Source organism: Patagioenas fasciata, chromosome 1, assembly GCF_037038585.1.
Source record: "Patagioenas fasciata isolate bPatFas1 chromosome 1, bPatFas1.hap1, whole genome shotgun sequence".
Taxonomy (NCBI): domain Eukaryota; kingdom Metazoa; phylum Chordata; class Aves; order Columbiformes; family Columbidae; genus Patagioenas; species Patagioenas fasciata.
Window position 1 is genome coordinate 123,055,874 of NC_092520.1, and position 23,443 is coordinate 123,079,316.

The 23,443-nt window shown below is 37.8% G+C and overlaps 1 long non-coding RNA gene across 1 annotated transcript in view; it reads left to right on the forward strand.

Annotated features, from left to right (window-relative positions):
- LOC139828926 (uncharacterized) overlaps positions 1-12,417 on the forward strand; it is a 57,805-nt gene extending 45,388 nt beyond the window's left edge. Inside the window, exons 4-5 of the long non-coding RNA XR_011741006.1 lie at positions 6,202-6,303; positions 7,998-12,417. This is a non-coding gene — a long non-coding RNA (uncharacterized lncRNA). The remainder of the gene's footprint in view (positions 1-6,201; positions 6,304-7,997) is intronic.
- The last annotated feature ends 11,026 nt before the right edge of the window (positions 12,418-23,443 follow it).

A 23,443-nucleotide genomic window follows, 5' to 3' on the forward strand; every position in this document is an offset into this window, starting at 1 on the left:
GTTCAAGTCCATGAGAGTTGCCAATATCATAAAATGATGAAAAGTTACTGTGAACCATTTTCCCTTAGCTTCTTTACTGAAACACTTCCACTTACTTATTTTAGAGGGACCACATATTCCCCTAGACGATTTCTTGGCTTTCCTGTCCTTGTCAGTGCCAGATACCAGTGCCAGTGATTTTTTTCTCCTGCTTATTGTGGTTACAGTATTTCTTCTATAGAAATTGTCTGGAGACCACAGACTAATTTTACTAAACTCAGTAGGCGGGAATTACATGGCATTGACTCCTGGGCTCCCTCCGTCTGTTTCAGATTATAACTATTGACCTGGAGGTGAAAGGTTCTGTACCTCATTACCAATTCCCCGAGTCATATGGTTCCTTATACCAGTGCTTTAAACAGATGATGCAGGATTCTAATATTGAATAGCATGTGTACTAATAGCACTTACTCAAATTTATTGGCAAAGATACATTCCAGATTTTGTTTTTTGAACAACAAATAAATATCCATATGTAGCTACACTCATGAACTCTTCATGAAATCCCCAAGTCCTTATGCACCTGAACTTTTTGTGGAGGACAAATATCTTAAACAAGAGTTAAAGACAAGACGATCTGGATTTGTTTTAGAATTCTGGCATGATCTTATTCACAAGAATACACTGGATATAATAAAAACCTCAACTTCAGAAAATCCCCTGGTATTACATTTTCCTCCTTTGAATGCCAGCACAGTCCATTTCATTTGTGATTGGGGCTTAGCACATTTTATCATTATTGCAATCTTAAAAGCTAAACATCTTTGCATTTCAGTCCTATTGTTTAGCGTATATATCTGAATAGAGAAGAACTGAGGCAAAAAGGAGTGAGAATTAGGCAGGGTAACCATTCTTGCTGTTGAATGCACTTGGAAATCTGCACCATCACCACCCAATATATACATTAGTTGGTTTGGTTTTCCATTTTTTTCAACTACTCCATTACTTTAAGCACCAGATATTGTGTCCCACCCTGTGAGTGTTATCCTTTACCAGTTTTTGCTTATGTGATACAACACGAATAAAGCTGACAGATATCTCAAAAATTATACCAATTTCTTATATTCTTATGTAAGGAGTGTGTGATAAAATCCAGTGAAGACAGTCAAAGCAGCAGAATTCGGTATGGAAGAACTTGAGTTTCTTGTTTCAACATAATTGAATCTTTATGGTCTGATTATTTATTTATTTATTTTCCCCTCCTCTCACTTACTTTGGAATACCTCCACTTAAATCAAAACCTTTGTGTCAAATAAGTAGTTTTGACCCATAAAACCAAAATTCACTTGCATAAATCCCAGATTAACTTTTGTAGAGTTATTCTGATATAAGTTTATAGAAATCAGTTTTGCACAGTAAGCACTATAACTTAGAGTGGTCAATGTCTGATTCATGTTGAACTTCTTTTATAAGAAATAAATGCTGAAAAACAAACTGTCTCTAAACACACATAAACTATCACATTGCTTTCATATACTTCAAAGTAGCTTATAGTAGCTTATAGTTACTGCGATTCCTCATGCATCTGTGAACTGGTTATTTCCTGCCTTAGTGTGTGGCTGTACTGTGGGGGTTTTTTGTTGTTGTTCTTACTTGTGCAGTAGTAAAATTGTCATAAAATGGCAGAGCGACAAAGAAATAGCTTTTTGACATTATCCTTAATACATTTGGCTAACAATTAATTATGCATTTTAAAAAGTAATTCTGAAGCACTGGAGAAAATATGTGAAGATACATTAAGACCCACGAGGAAGTTGCTGTTGAGCTATGCATTTAGCACACCTTTGCCTGATACTAAGAAACAAGATACTGTTAACAACTGAAAAATTAACCACACACAATTAATTATAAAGGACACTATCAGTATAGAACCACAAACAGGAAAATATGATTTTGTTTTCCCAGCACTTTTAATGTGTGAACGTGCAAAATGTATCTGACTATTATTTTCTTTCTTCTTTGACACTATGAATATGGAAATGAAAAGACAATCTACTTTCTGGTATCTCTTTATCTACTACTACTAAACAGATATGTATCAAGTGTGCAGATGCTGATTGAAGTGGCGTAAGTTTTATTTGGTTTGTCAACAAGAAAATTGCTTAAGTGATGAAAAGTCGAGATTTAAGAAGAGATGAGTTGCAGATACTGTATAAAAAAAGGCAGCATAGAAAAGGTTACGTAATGAGCAGAGAGTGAAACAGAAAAGTATATGTTATAAGAAGTAAGAGTTACAAAGAAGCCTAAATAAAAGTAATATACAGTATAGCTAAAAAGCTGATTCAGAACAGCTTTTCTGGTACTGTTCAGAAAATAATCTTGGATATGGAAAAAGGAGCATTATATGTCTGCTTTTATTTGCAATATAGCAAAAAACAATCTGAGAGCAAAAGCAGTCTTTTTAGACAGATTTTGTTTAAAAATCATCACCAAAGAATATTTATACTGTTCATTGCATGCAAAGTCAAAAACAGAATTATTTTTGAGTATGTTTTCTCCTCCTGTCCTTCCAGGCACCTTGAAGCTTGTGAGTAGAAGTCACAAAATGTTTAGAACAACCAGTCTGGAAACTCTCAGTTAAGAACGGCCAGGTTTTCAAATGAGACGTGCATTGCCAAATCAGAAATGACAAAAGCAAAAAAAAAATCTGAAGATTTCATAGGTTTCATTGTTGTTAGCAATGTTAACTGGAATGTGGAGCAGTCTGGAAGGAAGTGGGCAGATTAAATATGGCTAAGTCTGCCACATTTCCATCTGCTTTTATGTACCCAAACCAGAAAAGAGCCACCTGCTAATCAGAAGTGACATATCTCATTTATGAATATAATTAATCTTTTTTAGTTAATCGTCTTAATTAGTTTTGAAATCTTTAAACATACAGGAAAACAGAAGAAGATCAAAAGATAATAGTTCTACAAATGAAAGTAATAAAAATATGAGTAACCAAATTAGTTCAGGTCAAAATCATGAAAAATGCAACATACATAAGATTGTGGTAAAAATAGTAATTAAAAAAACAACCAATCTAAACAAAACATATGATTAAAAATGGAAGAGGGAGAAAAACAGTAACAATTATCTCCCCAGTGCCTTAGTAACTTCCTTGCCTCCAAAAATCCCGCGGTATAAACACAGACCAAGGAAAAGGCAAACAAAACAAGCTCAGTTCATCATATTTAAGTGTGCTGCTTAATTGCACAGTCCTTCTTCATCTAAGCTTCACCTGGTTCTTTTTAGACTACATGTGTTGTTTCTTCAGTTGCTTTCATGTAAAAAACCTACAGAACTGGGTTATTTACCTACCAAACATTGACATAAGAGGAAATGATAAGTGTGTTCCTAGATTTTCTTGAGACTTTTGGACACTTTTTTGGTTTGTTTTTGTTGATACAGCTGTGAGCATGGTACATTGCATCCACGGGATCTGTACAACAAAAAAAGGTGTTGCAGTTCTGTGAAAGCTTTCACTGAGGAGCAGAGAACCCCAAGACTTTGCAGACTGCCTTTGGAAGCATAGCTCTGTGGTACTGCACTGGATTTATTTGTCAGCACCAGTTTTGACCTGCTTCTTCTGGCCACTTGTCAATTTGAAGCAGTTTTGGTCAATTGGATTCCTGGCCTTTTAGGGTAAAATCCATGCCTTGAGCAACTTCAGTGAAGTTGCTGGGCAAGACCTGATTCTTTAGGTGTTTTACATTGCTTTTCCCTAGAGAAGAGACGGCTCCTGGAGAGACCTTATTGTGGCCTTCTGGTACTTACAAAGGGTCTATTAGAAAGATGGGAACATATGTTTTAGGAGGGCTTGTAGTGATAGGACAAGGGGTAATGTTTTAAACTGAAAGAGGGAGATTCAGGCTAGACATGAGAAAGAAAGCTTTTACAATGAGGGTGGACAGGGCTCTGAGGAACCTGATCTAGTTGAAGATGACCCTGCTCATTGCAGGATGTTGGACTAGATGAGCTTTGAAGGTCCATTCCAACCCAAGCTATTCTGTGATTCGATGATCCATCTAAGAGTTCACTTCCACTCTTATTTTCCCTTTAATCTCCCTGGCAGCATTGGCCCTTTCTTTCTGGAAATCTGCATTTCGAGGCTAAAATCCTCCCAGGACCAAGAACTGAGGATAAGTATCTGATATTTTTGGAGTATGCTGGAAGTGAGAGGCTGTGTTCATGAGAAGGCTGATGAGTAAAGCTGCATTGGCAGGAGATAATGTCAAGACCCACAGTCTTGTCAGTTTCAACAGCTCACAAGCGTGGAGGTGCCACAGAACTGAAATGTGGGCTCACACACCCAGCACTGGAGATTTGCCTGAGGCGCCTGTCAGTCAGAGAGAACCGAGTCACAAATTGGCCACATCAATAGCCAGTGTATCTGGGACATCTGCAGTGTGTCCCTGCCCTCCTCCTACTGTGACATCCCCACGGATGAGCTGCATGAGCATCTTTGCTGCTGACATCACCGAGGGCACCTATAACTTCAGCCTTAGGAAGACAAGGTGTAAGGTCAGCACGCAGCTCACTGCCGCAGGCTTTTTTAACTACATCAGTATGAAGTATGCTGCATGTGCTTCCTAAGAAAGTAACGCTTCAAGCAGCAGAACAATGCTGTCATTTTGCAGGTTGATTTGCTACAAATGTGTTCTTATAGTTGAATTCAGAAGTTTCTGTTCATGTACAGGTTCCATGTTACAATCCCTATCTGCATCTATTTTCCTTAAGAGAGAGCAAACAGGTAGTCTGCAAGACATACCTCGAATGTTAGGGAATGATCTAAGACTGGCTTTTAACATGAAACAGACTTTTGGGATAAAGATGAGGAAGAGTGAGTTTTAATTAAAAATCCTCTCAGCTTATCTTCTTGCTCAAGGGAACGTAATTTTTCAACCATTAAAAACAACTGGAGCGTTGCAGTCTTTTTTTTTTTTTCTTTTTTTTTTTTTTCTTTTTCCGTCTAGAAGGAGAAATAGGTCCTAATAGAGTGAGGCTTACACTGTGCAATTTAGAAAAAATCAAATGTGCCCCATTTGCTGTGCATGCGTTGCAGCACTGTATGCAGGATGCAGTTTCTCCACCCCAACACCCTTTCAGCAGTGGGATGCACTTGGATGACTGAACAGGAGGGTGTACACATAGCCCACCTTTTCCAAAATGGTCTAGATAACAGGTGGTAAGATAGGAAGGTGTAAGATGTGCGTGCATGTCATGCCCAGCTCCCATCATGCTGAAGAGGGAAACAACCATCAGCTGGATTGAACAGTAACCAGGGAATTGCAGGGAAACTTTAGACAAAGGAGTCATCTTGAAAAGGACTGAAAAAGCAGTGTGAAGCCTGGATTTTTGTGAGCATGAATTAATGTTTTAGTAAGCGTCCAGCATAGAGATTCACCTGCTCTATTGTGAGTGTTGATCCAGAGTGTGTAGCTCACAGATTGGAAGTTCTTTAGAAGTTGTTAATAAATTTATAAACTAATGTAAGCTATGTGAATTGAGTGTGAATTGGGATTTTTTGTTTGTTTTGTTTTTTGCTTTCCCTGGGATGCTGGTGAGCAGTGAGATCAGACAGTTGTGAGAGAATGGAAAATGAAAAGACTGAACTGCAGAGAACATTTTGCTTTTTTACAGTGTTTGACTGTGGTGTTGCTCAGAGATATTATAGCTCCTCCATGTGTTTTTACCTTAAATATACGTAGATTGCATTCATATTGTTATTTCTTTGTTTTGTAAGAAAAAAATATTTTATGACCTATATTAGACAACAAATTAACTTTTTTCCTGTCTATATAATATTTATTATGTAGTGGATGAAAGGGAAATAAAACCCACAAACAAACCCACAACTCTTTCCTTTACCTCAATTACTGAAGGGAAAAAAAAAAAAAAAGAAAAGAAAAAGAGCAGGTGTTTGAAAAACCCTGTCATATAAGATTTCCACTTTCTTTGGAAAGCAAGAACATTGAAGTGAATCTACAATTGCTGGTTTCCTCTTGAAACAGTAACACTGACCTTCCTCTAATCCTTTTGACCTACTATTGCAAGACTTCTTATAAACAGAAATAGAAACCACATGCTGTCAGTCAGGGCATCCTTAATTTCTTATCCCAAGTAAAATAAAGCTATATCCTTCATGAAAGAGCTCATATTTTTTCTCCTTTTTTGCAGCTGAGAAGGAGCAAAATGGAAAGTGACACTGAAAAATCACAGGTGGATAAAAGTTGTGGCAACACCTTTTACAGCTGAAAAATATCTATCTCAAACATAAAGGTATGTCTTTTTATTTCTCTGCATTTTGTGTGTGTGTGTTTGTGAGAATGCTCCTACAAACAGCTGCTCACTTGTCTTTAAGTGGACAGTTTCCCAAGCAGGTAATTCCTGAAGGAGTCTACCATAAAATACTGAACAACCGTTGATCACATTCATAGTGATACTTGATACTGCCAGCATTTTTCCACTTGCTCCCCAGCATTTCAGAAAGACTGCTGGTGGCAAACATGGGGTGAAGGCACTCCTGCATTTAGAGGTAGAAGAGCAGCACAGTTTTAGTGTGAACAGGGGGACCCAGTTCACCCACAGACCAACCCCACGTACCAAATGATGGTTCATGGTGCAGTTTTAGTGCATATGAACTAGAGTCCTTTTAAAGGGAAAATAAACTGTTCCAGGTGTTGCCAGTTTCTTAACATTTTAGTTCTTTAGGTAGTCATAACTGCACCTGTGATTCGGGTCCTCATCGTGGCATTTATGCTAAGGCGGTTTTGATTATGTAAAAGAATGGGTTGCAAAAACATGTCTCAGGATTGGGTTAGGAACTAATCGTCCTGTGGTAGGGTTGGGGGCTACATTAAATCAGCTGCATTAATCCTTTAGGGCTCTATTTTTTTTTGTACTATTCCATATCTTCTTGTTAGTGAATGCAAACATATTGTCTGGTATGCTGTGTATCAAGTAGTTTGGATGATGGATTGCCATTCCAAATATCAAGCATTTCAAGTAATGAATTTTCATCCCATGACAAGTCAGGACCAATTGCTGTAGGGGTCAGAATAGAACTGATGGTGCGGCTGTAGTTCAGTACAACACAGAGACTACATGAAACCTTATGTTTCCATGGAGTTCCTCATTTGCCCCAAAGTTCCTCATTTATAGTAAAGAAATATGGCTGGATACTTAATTGTTTCTAGCAACTCAATATTTGAGTATTTAAGAAATAGCAATGAAAACTAGATATGACAGAATTTTTCTCTAAGTTACTTGAAGGCCTGTGCGTTTTTAAGGGATCAGTCTTCACTTCTTTTTCAGGGATATGGAGTGACATAAATGGTAATTGATCAGAAATCCCATTGCTTGTAGGAATGGTTTTGGTTATGAGGTTGAGTTGTATGAGGAAACGCATCTCAACTCTGAGATCAGGTTTCTCCTGAAAGAAAAGTAAAACCAGTTAGCTGTATATAGCAAGACCTCTGCCACAGATGCTCATTATTTCAGATTTTCAAGCCACACAGAGCACATTCATGTGCAAAGTTCTGTCTGTGTGTGCAAGTCCTACTGGAGAATAAAGACTGGGTCTCCTGTACCTCAGGCTTAGTACCCATCACTCGGTGCTTTCACCCGCTCACACATGGGTCCTGCTCCCTGCTGCTGGTCCACCTCATATAACTACTTAATTGAATTGGAGATTGATTCTGTAACCCATCCACCTTGTATGTTAAAACCTGGCTCCAAAGTGTTTGTTTGTATGTGTTTGTATATATAAAGTGGATGGCTACCACTAAGGCTGAAAAATCTACTACAGCTAAGAAATGGCCCAGGGAAAATATTTTGGGAGATCCTGGTTTGTATAGTTCACACAAGAAATCTTTTGTTTAGACAAATCCCTCATTAAAAACAAATGGCAAACCGTTATGATTTTTTCAACTGAAAATGTAATTACATCATTTGTATTTTTTTTTATTCTTCAGGTTGTGCTTTAAAGTTGTGAGAAGCCATTGGTTTGGGGAAGAGATCTTTACCAAGGTCATTCTATTTGCTGCATAACTTGCACTTGTTCGCTTACATCAGGAGGACCCAGCAGTGCACAGCAGTACCTTGAGATGACAGTTATTCTGATTTGGAATTTTGTGTACAATAATTAAACAGTCAGGTACCAGCAGACATGTGTTACCCTGAGATAACACACTCCTTGGAAGTATCATGAGGCAGAAGGTGAAATTAGTGCCTCCAATGACCTGGGAAACACATTATCTCACTATTGCACAAGCTTGAGGGTGTATTGTTACTGTATACCAACTATTAGCATTATTAGTTGCATTGTGATTGATTTCACTATGTAAAATATATGTTTCAAACATGTTCACTGTTGTGCATCATGTGATAATTATGTCTGACTCTGAAGGCCCAATATATCAGCTGTGAGTCAATAGGAGCACATAGTCTTGTGTTTTGTTTTGTTTTGTTTTGTTTTTTTCACTCAAATGTGCAAACTAGCAAAAGTTATGTTGAAAGGGACTTTAGCATCAAAGTCTCTCAGCTTCAACAAAACTGGCATCCATAGTGCAGCAGAGAGAGGACTCATACCTGATTGGCTCAAGTGGACGGTTCACGACTGTTGTATATTACAGCCGTGTAATGCTTTGTTACAAATCTGTGCATGTGTCTGTGTGTTTGCATGTCCCAAGTGATCTTCACACTATTTATTCTTAACCTGCAATTATTTTTGTCCTCCCTTCCGAGTGCCTGGTGCTGTCAGTTGTTTCATTTTTCAAGCAACTGACAGGAAGCATTTTTTCCACTGCTGAAGAGCCTGGCACAGTACCCAGGACATGGGCTGGCTGGTTAGCAGAGCCCTGGCAGACAAAGGGCTTTGTGCTGCTTGCTCCTTCTTGCAGCTCTGCAGCAAAGGCACCACATCAGAAGCAAACGAAGGTCTGTCTCTGAGCTACTCAAGAAATCAAAAGATGTGGATTAAAACAAGAATGGTGACTGATTCCCGTAGGAGATCACTTTCCTCCTTCATTTGATATAATGAACAGGATAATCAAAGCAAGGTTAGAAACCCCCTGTTCCTTTTCTCCAAGGATTTTTGTGATGTCACTTCACAAGGTATTACAATAATTGAACACATATGTGATAATGATTTTGAAAATGGTTTCCTCTTTTTACCTTAGAATAATTTACATATAGCTGCTCTGGCAAGGTGTGTATCTCATGAGTCATCAGGCTTGTAGTTAAACAAGTTAAACCTTATTACACCTGTCACTGTTTGTTTCTTTTCCTCTTAGTATCTTTTGGTCTTTTCTCAAAATAGTTACAGTGCCTACATAAGGACGACATTTCAAAGAGATAGTGGGATGTTGCTTTTCAAGTTCCAATCTAATAATGAAGCAGAAATCCGGTTCACTCTCAGAGAGAGGAGCATGAGAAGGAAGACAGATGCTGTGGTAAGAGACACCAGGTTTGGCTGGATTAACAGCCTGCTGACTCAGAGTAATTGTTCTTTCCTTTTAAAATCAGTGTGCTGCCAGGACTGTGCTGGTTTCTCAACAAGGATCCCTGGAAGATCATGAACAAATTGCTACCCACGTCCTGCATGCATGCTGTGGCCAAGCGTGCTTCCAGGGGGTAAATGAGAAGTGGATTGACCTCTGGGGCTTCACTGGTGGCTCCACATCAATGTCTCCCTTTGTGTACCCCTCTCAGTGCTGAGGGATGCCATCCTCTTCCACTGCCTGTGCATGATGAGGGGTGTCCCATGAGCCACATCCAGCTGTGTTTGCTGTCGTGTCCCAGAAGAATCCAAGAGAAACATTTTCTGGGCTGGCAGTAATGCAGTGACCCTGGGTCCGCCCACCACCTCTTGTCATAGCTGGTACCATGTGAAAGCACAAGTAGTGCTTTAATGTGAAGGGGACTGTTACGTCATTTACTGGCAAAACCTGCCATATAAGTGAAATGTGCTACCTAATGTGTTTTAGACAAGTTCGTGATGTTTCTTTTTTTCCTTTTCCTTTTTTTACAGTGAGGTTAAGATGACAGTGCAGGATCCCAGCTAATTCTACGCTGGCTTTCTTTGCGCTTCAGTTGAATCCACATGGGATATTCAGCTCCGCATTACTGCTATTTCTCACTTTAATGACCCTGGTAAATCTTTAATGATTGCCATCTCTGTCAGAAGGGCACAAAGGGCCCTCATCTGTCTTGATGCAACCTAAGAAAATATGCTCACAGATGTCAATTAAAATAATGGCATTGGTGGTAGGTCACTTGTATTTTTATGGGTACCCACCTCTTCTTGCAAAAAGAGGCCTAAAATTCTACTCATAATCATTATAATCACTAAAAAAAAAGATAAATGTAGATGTCCTAGGTTTTGTTTTAATTAAGCAGTGTGGAACATTCTAGGCAAAATGAATTGGGATGGGCACTTCACAGAAATGGCTGGATCATTTCAGTAAGCCAGAGTACCTAAGATATAAGCTTCTGTGTTTTTTGTTTGTTTGTTCATTTTTAATTTTTTTTTTAAATTAGGCATTCTGAAGTGTGAAACTTTTGTCCTCTAATACTTGCTTAAAAGTCTATGCCAGAGAAATTCATTCAACGTTAGCAAAGATTTTTCCACCACTGAAACAATGTTTCATCATGACTGATTTCTCTATCACAATATAGCCTTTAAAGACATAATTCTCTTAAATTATGGGGTATGTCAGCGGCCCTGTGAGCTAGGAACTGAATATACAGATCTCCTGTTTTCATTAATAGCAGTCGCCTGCCTAATTCACTGAGCAGCGCAGAGAAAATGTAGCCCCATGGGTCAACATCAATGGATTCAATGAGGTCTTCACCCTCTAAAAATGTCATTAGTGGGAGTAATAGCAGACTGTGGGCTCTAGTGCTTGCTACAGCTGCAACAAGCTGGCTCTCCAGAGGGCAGAACTCAGACGCAGTGGCGGTCAAGCGTGTTGGGGAAACTCCCATCCGTCACTCACTTCTTACCAGCCATTTGGGGTCTTAAGAAGTCTGTAAACCTTTTGGAGAGTTAGACTTTCAGCCTAAAATTAGGCTCACCTTGGTGAACCATGGGCTACTATATTTGACAGTGTAGGAGCAATGCCTACCACTCTTCTCCTTCCTTTGGCTTGTTGTGTATCACCGGCTCACCTGACTGTGAAGGATAGACTCTGACCCATGGCCACCTACCTCCACCCCTCTCAGAATAAAATTTTCCTGTCAACCTAGGTCTTGAGAGCAGTTGAATGTGCACCAGGAGGTGCCCCTGTGCGGGTTTTCATACCTGATTCACTTGCATGGCTGAGGACTCAGTTGGCAGGTTGATCTATGGGCTTTAGTCAAAGACGGTGAGAAGGTTTGTTTGGGCACCTCTAAAGCAGGGACTTGGTGGTCCTTCTGCTTAGAGATGATGGAGTGTGGAATCAGGTTACTCTGTTTCTGAGTCAAAAAGTTGGAATTAGATATGTTTTTCCTTATCATAATATATTCAACTGCATATTAAAATATCTTTTTTTTTTCTTGAAGATGCTTTCCACAGAAATGTGGCTCTAGACTTGATCAATAAAATGTGATTTTATATAGTAACCCACCTTCCTGTATTGCACTTCAAAATGGAGAAAACTTGAGAGCATTTTTGCTTTCTGTGGCAGTTAGTATTTTAATCCACACACCATCCTGAGTATGGGAGTAGGGAAGGGTGGATGATCTAGGAAAACACTGTGTAATCTTAATCTTATTAAAAAACAATATAAAAATTTTCAAGCATTAATATTGTATACTTTAGGTCATTATTTTATACATAAAACATATATTCATAGTAGATTTTTATTACACTTCTGTGTTCACCTAACTTTGTAGTCTCTTTTGATTTTATTTTTTTCTGTAGTTATTTTCCACTTCTAAGTCATTTGATCTATGTTTTCCTTTAGACCTCTGCCTCTTTATATAGATTACTAGACGGGAGTTCAATTACAATTTTGTCTCTGATGTGGATATTTCTTTAGTGAAGGTTGTACAAAGACACATCCTTCCTCAGGCTCCATTTCAAACAAAGCTTCAAATGCAAACTAAAAACAAAATCTAAAATAACTAATCTGAGTAGTCCCAAGACGTGCTTCATTTCAGCTTTCATGCACATGTGCTTGATACAACAGCAAAAATTTCACAGTCTTCAGTGCTACCTAATTTGAGTAGTCTCAGGTCTGCTAATTTTCTACTTGTGGATTTTACATATGGCTCCTTAAAAAAATAGTGGGCTCTTGAAGAATGTATGATAGTACCAGATACGTTTGTAATTTTAGGATTCAAAATCCCCCTGTTAAATATGCATTTTTTGCTTGAATGTGGGAATTCCTGTCTGCATTTTGTGTTTTCCTCCTGCAAATAAATATATTGCAAAACTTTACAGTCTGATCATGAGAGTGTTATTGTGGGAATACATTTTTTACATGTTTTAATATAAACTAGGCAATAATCAGTTAAAATTTTCACTTAAAATATTTTAACCCACTTTGTCAGATATGAATTATAGAAAGACTGTTCACCCTACATTTACAGCACTTACTTTGATTGCTGAGTGAGTTCTGTTAAAATTTATGACTAACACTATTAATTAGTTGGTTTATACACTTTATTCGATATAATTTTGCAGCAGTATAATTCTTGAAGTTTGAAAGATGAAGATTAACCTACTTGGAGTTTATTCAAAGCCAAGCCTATAGATTTTTAGTCGTTCTCTGTAGACATATTTTTAGATAAGGATATCATTACTTATATTCATCTCCACTTTACTTTGTAAAATTTTCCTCATGTTATTGTGTCTTCAGGCACCTCTGATAGGAGCATCCAACTGATGCAGCATTTGTTGTTTAGGAAGAGAGGGGGTGCACAGCTGGACTTTCCCCAGATGACTTGTATATAAAGACTAGACAATAATATATTTTTCTTGAAGAAGGCTTGGACTTCAAGGTGCTAAACATATCAATCCCTCAAGGTATTTAAATGTTGCTTAACTTGATGTTAAGTATTGATTTTGGAGACAGCTAGTCCTTGTGTTCAAAGTTCAGTCTTGACTGCTCTTTAGGATGCAGGGTCATTCTGCACAGTCTTCTAACCTAGAAGGAGAAATCTCACTGCTGACCTGCTTTCATGTGACTTAAAGCTTTATCAGCCAGGTGGAAAGCAAAACATAATGTTGGCTTTTTCAAATGGCAGGTGGTGATGGGAGCTAAGATACTCCTGCGCTTCATGGGAACAGGAACTGCCACGCTTCACAGAAAATGTCAAAATATCCAAATCTGACTGAAAAATTGAATCTGCTAAATGGTTAGTGGGTCTGGGGGAGGGGATGTTATAATATAAAGTAAATTTAGGAGGAATCAAATGGCATTTGCAAGCTAAAGCCTGGTGCCAGGACTCCCAGCTGCCTGGTTGGCCTGAAATCCCTCAAACTCCAGGGCCTCTGTCAGCCTCAGGAAAGGACCTGGATGTCCCAGCCTCCACCCAGCAGCCACCTCCCCAGGTACCATCTAATTTCCATGCTTCTGTTGTAAGTTACATTTACTTATGTATCTTAGTTGTGTAATTGAGAACTCTAAGCATTTCTATGAATATTTGGGTTTATTTAAATTGCTGTCAAACTTTCTAACAAGGTGTGATTTTCTCTTTGTAGCTTTTGTGTTATCGCAAAAATCCACCTGAACAGTAATAGCAATTGTGTGTAAGAAATTAAAGAAGAAAAAATAGTTTCTGTCAGAGATGTTTGCAAATCATCCTTAAAGGATAATTTACTAAAAAAGACTAAAGAAGTTGAGACAACTGACTAATTTGTGTGTGCATGTTAGCTAATGTTGACACCTGTCCTGATTAATTTATTATTTCTCCTCTGACAACCATCAAAAGGTCTTGATTTCAGAAGTTTCTTGAAGATATGCAGGTCTCACAATGTGAGGGAAAGTCTTTGTACACAGGCTGCTGACTCAATTTTTTTTTTTTATTGCTTTCCTTTCAGAAAACACATCACATTGGATTCTGTAGTAGATTTTGGAATATGTATTTCATATTTTTAGTCTGGATTCCTGTGTTTACTATGCATGCTGTAGAACTTGAGGATGAAAAGTTAATGAGAACATTTCATCATCATTTTTTCATGTCTTTGTAAAACTGATTTTGAGTTGAAAGTGTGAAAGGCGTCAGATTACTGGTTCTTGATGTTATAATTTTGCCACACTTGAAATCAAAACTGCTGCCAGAAAAAGCAGTCTTCCTTGCTTCCTCTCCTCTTCCAACAATACTGCTTATGACACAGTGGTGACTTTCCTCAGTCTTGCTATGTTTGGATGCTTTGTAGACAGACAATAGAGGGTTTTCAAACAAAAGCCTGTTGGTAGCATTTTTCTTTCAATTGAAGTTTACCGTGATCTTCAGCCAGAGTAGCTATGCTGTTGCAGTTTGCACATGGAGATAATGAGTATGGGGTATGGCTGAACACTTTTTGCAGGTTAGTGTACTTGAAAAGGCAACAGTAAAAATTCCCCCAGTCTTTGGACATTTATTGCAAGTGCCTATAATGAAGATTATTTTAATGTATGCTTTCCAGAAATAAATGGAAATACTTAACTATTTATACAAATAGGTCTTATAAAGTTCTTCAATCTGTCAGCTAAAGAAAACCCCAAAAGTAATGGGCTTATTATACAGCTATAAGGGGCCTGCCCCAGGGCATACTCTGCTTTCAGAAGTGATTTACAGATTTTAACATACTAACTCTTAGCCTTGTTGTCGAAGGTCGTTAGTAGACCAGAGAAACCCTTCATCTTCTCCAGTGTTTTTTTGTTTCTTTTAGGTAGTGTTGGAGGCCTTAAATTGATAGAGGCTAGTGAACTAAGATTTGTGCATGAGGGTGCATGGAACATGTTGGTCCTTGTAGACTAAAGTTACACTGTTTACATGCTTGTATTTATGGGAGACCAGGCTGATCTGGTAGATTGCTTCTAGTCACATATGCTGATCTTCAAGGGATGAACATTCGTTGAGCTGCCTTTTTTTTTTTTTTTTTTAATTACAGATGTATTGATTCCTCTTGTAATCCTGGTAATTTCTCCTCACAAGATTATTATCTGATGTATGATTATGTGATTTTTATTTTTTCCCCTCCATATGGTCTTGCTGGGTCTGGAATTGGAGATTTGCTAATTGTTTAGTCCTTATAAATATGTAAGAATCCTTTTCTTTCCTTATCATCACCTTACCAGCATCCTATAACAAATGAGTGTAGACGTCATGACTATGTTTTACATGAAAGTAATAGTCATATTATTCAGGTTCTCTTGGACAATGGAGTCCTGCAGGATCATGACATTTTGCAAAGAAAATGCTCCATGCACAGTATTCCTGAATTAGTATCATTACAAAATGAATTCAGATGTTTTCATCTTCAGCATTAGGGGATGAGAAAATGTGAATATTTATGTTTAGGACAGTGAATGTGAAGCAAGATAATGAATGGTATTGGAGTTCTTTATGCGCAGACTACTCTCTATGTCTATCTGCGTTTTGTTGCTTATATGTCCTCTTCATTCCTATGTTAGTTTTCTGGCACTGATGATGTGATGACAAACAATTACTCTGCGTTCATCATCTTGTTTTTCAGTTTTCTGGGTTTCTCCCTCCCCCTGCTCCATAAGAATCAACTATCAAATCCTTCTGGTTATATTTCTGTGGCTGTAGAAAAGATTAGTTCCCTGGCAGAAAGATATTAAAATGTAAGTGTTTACACTGATGTAGCATATTCCAGTTTGGGAGACAACGTAAGCAGCAGTGGCCTAAGGTCTCTACATTAATGCGAGACTATGGTCAGGTTTTCTTTTGCAGAGCCCACTCCATCTAAATATAAGATTACTGCCCCTAGACTGCTCTTATTCCTCTTTTCAGGACACCTCTGCTGGCCCAACAAATCTTGTGAGGGATTTGAGTTCAAATAAGTCTGAAGTCTAAAAGCATTTATGTGAACAGTTTATGCCACTTTCTTTCTGCCATTTCCTTAATTTCCACAAATTCTGAAGATCATCTAGTCATCAGATAGCCTTGGGATATAGCCGCTCTTATATGATGAGATCAAGGTCTCATTTTTCCACAGGAGCAGGTGAAGTCTCATATATGATCTTTTGATTTTATCAAAGTTATCTTAACTGATTTAAACCATTAAGTGCTTTTGTACTTGCCTGCTAATTGTTATTATACTGGTAGATTGGCACCTTGATCTTTTTCATAGCACTGCAGGTCTTCAAGAGTTTGTCTTTGTGCATCACTGCTCCAAACACTCCAAAACATTATCTTGCATTACCAATTTATTGTTTTCTTTATTGTTTTCTTTATATATTGTTTTCTTTATACTTTATCCAGTATTTGATAGGACAAGTTTTTCTATCTGTATGATATTAAAAGTATTAAATAGATGATGTGTGTTCATTTCAAAGATAAAATTTTCAGTGCTTTCTACTCTTTTAGCATTATCCATGTGGTGCAGCTTTGGAAGAATGAAAGGATATGAACTATTTAACATCTGAAATCCGCTATTGAATTTGTATTGCAGACTTTGTATCCATGCTGGAGAAATGTGAGCTGAAAAGAATTCACCTTATTATCCTGATCATAAACAACGATTGTAGATTTTGCAGTAAGAAAAATCTAAAAGACAAAATTTGAATTTGTGTTGTTTGAGAATATGTGACACAACTGAGAAACAACGAATGATGTGTTTGCAGAGTAAATTAGAGTTTGTAGTAAAATGTTAACCTTAAAATCTATGTGTTTGGACAGATTTAAATGGGAGCAAATTTGGTCTCTGCATTTTTTAATAGCTCTTTTACTTAACTGTTTGTGCTTGTATGTAGGACTGATAGCAATTTCAGGATCAAAGTAATTCATAGCATAAATCAATATAATTTGAACTGGTGATAATTAGGGTTATACCCACTTACACTAGAGATGTATTTAGCCCATTGTCTTTGTAATCATTATGTAGACAAGTTTGAAAATAAGAGTGAAATTATTCTAATTGTTTTCTTTGTTTGATTCACTACATTCTAAATCACAAAATATTTAAGTCTTTCCCCTTTTCACCTGGATCTTCTCAATGTCTGGTTTTGTAGTTCCTAGAGTAAAATAACACAATATTATTATTAAGTTATTATTATTGTTGTTGTTGTTATTGTTATTATTGTAATTATTGAAGCAAGAAATACTTTTCAGCACCTCACCTTTAAGACAGCTTGGGGAACAAATTTTTCTTTTCGATCTTTACTCTTTTTTTTTACCCTTATGTAAACTTACATTTACACTTCATCTCATACTGGCAATCTGCCATGTCCATGTCTCTTTGTTTCCCTGCTATCTTCTGATGCCTTTTTCAGAAAAATTAATAAGCTCTTGCTTACACTGTGGCTGAATTTGGTCTACTGACTGATCCAAATACGCTGTTTGCGTCTGCATGTTCTTTGTGTCTGGAATGACTACTGCTTTAACATTGCAATTACCATTACAGTTCGTTGGAAAATCAAATGTTTTAATTAAGAATGTTTAACAAAAAGCAAGTTTCTAGAAAATTTTTCCATTGAACATTATAGAAATATGAAAGACTGTGAACAAATGTTTGGAGATTTTTAGCATTTTATTAAGGTTTTGGTATATAAAAAAGGGGGAATTACATTAGTTAGGGTTTTCTAATTGTAGAAGTCATACAAGTGTAAAAATACTTCTATTTACTAAAATACCTTCTTTGTATATATATTTATATGGTGTTGAAAAATGTTACTGAAGTATGAAAGTCAATATTTTATTATGTATTATCACAACAGTTAGGAGCATTATGTCTTGTCTATACAGAATGATTAACTTTATTTTTCAAGTTCTGGCAAGAAATTTAATCTAAATATCCAAAATAGTTGTAATTTAGTACAGTTTAAAATATTGCTTTTGCACAGTAGTCTATTAATTGCAAAGCACACTGCAAATTAAATTGCAAATATGGGAGTTCTGCATGATTGTAGCCACTTCATGTTATAGTTTCTATTGCTAGATATATAGGAACTACAACCAAAGTTTTCTAAAAAACAAGTATTAGTTGAGAGGGATATATCATCTCTATATATGGTGCTCTGAATGTGTAAATAATGTCTAGCTCCTTTATTTCTGCTTTTCACAGTGAGAACTGGGCCCTTTCAAACCTTACATTATATACACAAAATCAAAAGCAATATATTTTAAAACAATGGCTTTAAGAACTGTCTGTGAAATTTGAAATGAAAATGGGTTTTGATAGTCTCTGTCCATGCAGTGGTATATCTGAAATCAGGAAACCAGTTGGTGGTCTGGCAGAGGAAGAATCGTCTCTAATGAGGGATATGACATGAAACCAAGCTGGTGGTACCTGAGTAGAGTCAGGTGGAGATGCTCAGTTCTTGTCCACACCACACAGTCACATCAGTACACTGTGGAAAAAATGGCAATACTGCTGTTCCTGAATTATTTCAACATTTTTACCCCCTACAGAAGATAAGGCAGTGTGTTACTTCTTCAGCTGAAAAAATGTTCCTATCATCTGTGTAGATTGATTGATCTGGTTGTAAGGGCATCACAGCAAACGGCGTCTGCCTTTTGCAGAGAGAAATCTAAGCTGGAAAACATTGCACCTTAGCGTTATCTAAACCTGGAGGACAAAAATACTAATCTTGATCATGAATCCAGTCCCAGTACATAGATACACTCTGAGTAGAAGAACCCCAGCTACCTACACTCTTCCGTTCTGTCTCTGATTCAAGCATGTAGACTGGATCAGGCAGTTTTATGTACACAGTTCACAAACTGTTACAGAGGAGCTGATAATACAGGCTTACTGGTATTATTACTGAACCTACTGTTTGTCGTTTGCCTGTTTATTTTTCATAAAATTTAATACACATGGGAGTCATCATAACACAAACCCTGGCATTGTCAACATTCAGATGTTTTTTTCTCTTCCTAGACTCTTTCATGTTCAAAAAGCTGTGCAAATATCCATCGTCTCTCACAGCATTACTGTGAGAAGGCACAGAGAGGAATTCCTGTCCTGATTCACAGATAGAAAAATGAGGCAGAGCAATAAAGGACCTGCTGAAGGTCATGTGCCCAGCCAGTGACAGAAACTGGATCAGAACTCATGACTTGGCTCTTAATTTCATTTTCCTTTGGGTTTTTGTTTTTCTCCTTCAGAATCAGTGTGGTATTGGACAAGGTAGGTCGAAGTGACTGAGTTATCTTCAAAATAAGTAACTGAGGAACCTGCTACTCACTATCCAATACTGACACATACCAGATCATCCTGCTTCTCATGCTATTCCAGAAACCTAATACTATGTATTTAACATTTATACTATAGTAGAGCTTTGTCACCAAACAGGTAGGAAACCCATTGTATTGGACTCTATCCAACATTTCAGTAAGTAGTCCATGCCCTAGAACAATGCATATTCAATGTTAGTGACTATTTCAGAAAAAATCACTTGGTAATTCCTAACATTCTAGTCTGGGGCTGGAGAGCCCTGTATGCTGTCCTCACCTTTTCTTCAAATGGCCTGTGTGACCTCAGGAAATTAATTTACTGATTTTCTGCCTCACTCCTCCATGTGTAAGAAACGGTAATAACAACTCTCTTCCTTTGAGGGCCTGTGTTGAGGATCTCAGATGCTGTGATCAGAAGCTGAATAACTTGATAAATTCATTTAGAGTTTTTCAAGGAAAATAAACCAGGAAAGGAGGGACATAATGTACAAGAAATAATGTCAGCCTCTATCCGGGTCTGCTGCTTTTTTTCCTCACTTTTATGCCATCCTGTAGAGAACTGTAAAGACTCACCTCTGCTTTATCTCTCTAACCTGAGTGTTCCAGACTTCTAATTGCATGTTACTAAAATGTGATCCTTAAATGCTGTTGCAGTTTTGAACTAAATATCAACTTAAAAGTGATTCAGACTGGTGAAGTCTGCTTCTGTATTTCAGCAACAAAACCAAGGAGACTTGCCAAATTATTCAAAAATAATTAGAACAGATGGCAAAAGATGGCATCTCAAACCTTCCAGAAAGAAATACTTAACATCCTGATTACATATCATAGACTAAATGTTGACTGAGATAAGTGCAATAAGGCAGTTTTTATAAACATATTGACAGTTCTTGTTTCCCACAGAGAGAATTATGGTTTAGATCAATTAATAGACACATTTTAATGTAACTTTAAGACTGATTTCATGAACAAGATAATACAGATAGTAGCACCTATATTCTTTAATTTGCAATTATTTGCATGATGAAGAGAGAAATAATTTTTCAGCAGTATATTTGAGCTTATCACATATTTTTCTTTTTCACTGAAATATTATTTAGTTCTCTCAGCCCAAAACCTCACGGAAATGTCTGGCCAAGTGAGCTGGCTTATAATGAGAAGTCTTGTGTGGAGGTGAATCACACCCTGCAATCTGAAGTAGCTCTTCGGTTTCTTTCAGCTTGTCAGATCTTTCTATCCTCCTGCTGTGAGGTAAAAGTCAATCAGCACCTGAGAAGGGGCTCTCCATCACTGCATAGCCAGAAATGGCCTCTTTAATCAAGACTTGGAGGGCATTTCAGTTCAAGAGCCAAGAGTTTAAAGCTATAAAATAGGAGGATGAAGGGAAGAAGAATATTTTTTCTGCCATTTTAATGGCTTTAAATCTCACTTCAGTAACATTTTCAGGCTTAGAGAGTGAGATAGTAATAGGAATTCCACAGGTGAGTGGAAAGTGAAAATGAGAAAAAGGAAGATGAGGTTTTTACTTCATTGCTAACTTTTAGGAACTGCAATTCTATAGAAAGCAGCAAACACAAGGTCTACCACAAAAAATGTTGGCAATGTCAGCAATAGGCAGATTCCATTGGTTCTAGTACACTTTCAATCAGAAAGCTGTGTTGTAGGAAACTGTGGTGCCATGGACAGAGACAACAACTAGTTTACAAGATTCTCATGCTTGGAATGCTGAAAGTTGAGATTATAGCAAATGAGGGAATTTCGGGAACCTTAAAGGCTGTTGATAAATTGAATTTGTAAGATCATTAAATAGCTTAATTTAGCTTTCCTGCTGCAAATAGATAACATGTTAGAATAGGCCAAAGGGCTCAGGTGATTATTGTCAGCTGATACCTCACACCTTTAGTGATGAAAGAGAAGGAGGTGAACCACTCAGACCAGAAGCTGTGGAGGGGCTGGTAGGAGAAACAAATTATTTTCTAATTTTGACTGGTTAGAGAGGCGGAGTGCTGCTATCTGTGCTGCTCCAGAATTACTCTCCTCTGGAGAAAGGACACTTGAAAATGTGAAATTCTCAAAACGAATATTGTTGCAGGAACGGGTTACTTTGGGTGATGTTCTCAGCAAGAAAATTTAGGTCTTGAATGGAATATGTGTTGAAATGTAAACAAGGGAGAGCTAAACCTGTCATGGGGGAGAGAAGTTTCAAGGTGCTGCTTTTAATTTTGTGTAACAAACCAGGAACTGTATAGTGTGCAGATAGTATATAAAGCATTCTATACAGAAACCTGCTGGGGAAAGAGTTCCTTATGCAAAATGGAGCACTGAAGCTGGCTGTTTGGCAGGGCAGTGAGAGCACACTTCCCAGGTGTGTCAAAGGCCCTTGTGTTCCCAGTTTGCTTTGAATCAAGCACAGCTGGAAGCATAACCCAGCTCTTCCATATTGCAGGTGGGTGCTTTATCATTAGAAACTCAAAAGCTGCTGTATTGGTGTGAAATGACCCTTCAAGTCAAATGTCAAAACACTGAAATATTTTCTTAAAATGGTAGCTTTTTTTCTGATATTTTGCAAGATGTGGAGACAGAACCAAATGGCTTTAGGCTGTTTTTTTCACCTGTTGAAAAACTGTCAAGATAGTGAAGACATAGAAGGCAGCTCTGGGTAGCCATCTGTACACCCAAGCACCTGGGAGCTAGCACAGGAGCTTTCAAAGTAACCTGCTCCCCTGGCAGGTCTCCTTTATTTGGTCTGGAGCCAGAGAGCTGATGTAAAGGTGAAGACCTGGGCTCAAGCTGGAATACACTGAACTGCTGAGGTAATGAACTCATTTCAGAAGAAAATGTTTAAATGAAGAGTATGTAATAACAGCTGAACCTGATTTCTCCTCTTGTCTGAGGGCATTCAGGTGCTTTCACAGTTTGAAGGTTGTTGCATCCTGGGGAAAGGAATAATTTGACTTCTTTGGTTCAATCTTACTACTACTGCTAGGTGGCTGGATTGAGAAGACCACCAGTCTTTTCAAGAGCCAGCACCAGTAGGGATACTCATGTTTACTTCTTTGGTTGGTGAAGGCTTCTTGGCTAATGTTAAGTGAGGTCCAGGGTTAGGTGTAGTGACTGGACTGGGAGATAACTGATAGTGCAGGAAGGTTCAGAAGAACCAGAGGACATGGTAGGTGTTAAATCTACATTCATTTTTGGAGCTGGTTGAGTTTTAGATCTGTGAGCAAAGTGCCACCAGACTATCCTTAGAGCTATTGGGAGGTGCTCTATAATGAATCTGGTGTGTGTTATGGCATTAGGACAATCACAAACTGATGTTGTTTCAATGTCTTAGGTTGGAGGAAGCTAAGGTGAAAAGGCATTCAGTTGACATTATTAGGCAGAAGGGTAGAAACTTGTCTCCCAGGGTTGCTATTAGACATGGTGATGGGCTTTGGATAGAGTTAGACTCATTGGTGACAGCTGAGCAGAGTGCCCAGGCTGAGAGAAACTGCTCATCTTTGTTAGCACAGAAAGTGGGGGCTACAGGTCAGCACAAAACTTAGGACTGGTTGTGTAAGGGCTCAAGAAACAGAAAAGGAGATATTGCAAACCCTCACAGTTAGAGCAAGATGAATCTGACTGCATTTCATTTCTGTATTATTTAACTTTAGGTGAATAAATTGATGCCAAAATAATGTTATGTGTGGAGTATGAGAGCTGATACTGTTAACTGCACTTCTGTTTTTCAGTGTAACAGTTTTATCTGAGCTTGGTCTCAATGCTAAGTTTCAGGCTCACAATGTTAAATGATGAGTGGTATACACTAAGAATGCTGCTGGATTGAGGCTTTTGTTGGTTGGTTGGTTGGGTTTTTTTGTGGTTTTTTTTTTTTTGGTGTTTCTTTTTGTGGTTTATTTTGTTTGGTTGGGGTTTTTTTTATTTTTTTGTATTGCCATAGTTGAAAACTGCCTGCATTGTTTTTTGAAGCCTAGAGTGAGGCGAGACAGTTGCCAAAGTAACATCATCTCTATGTTTCATCAAGTCACTGTAATGAAATTGCCTGACCCTTCACATCCTAAAAGAGTACTGAAATGGAATT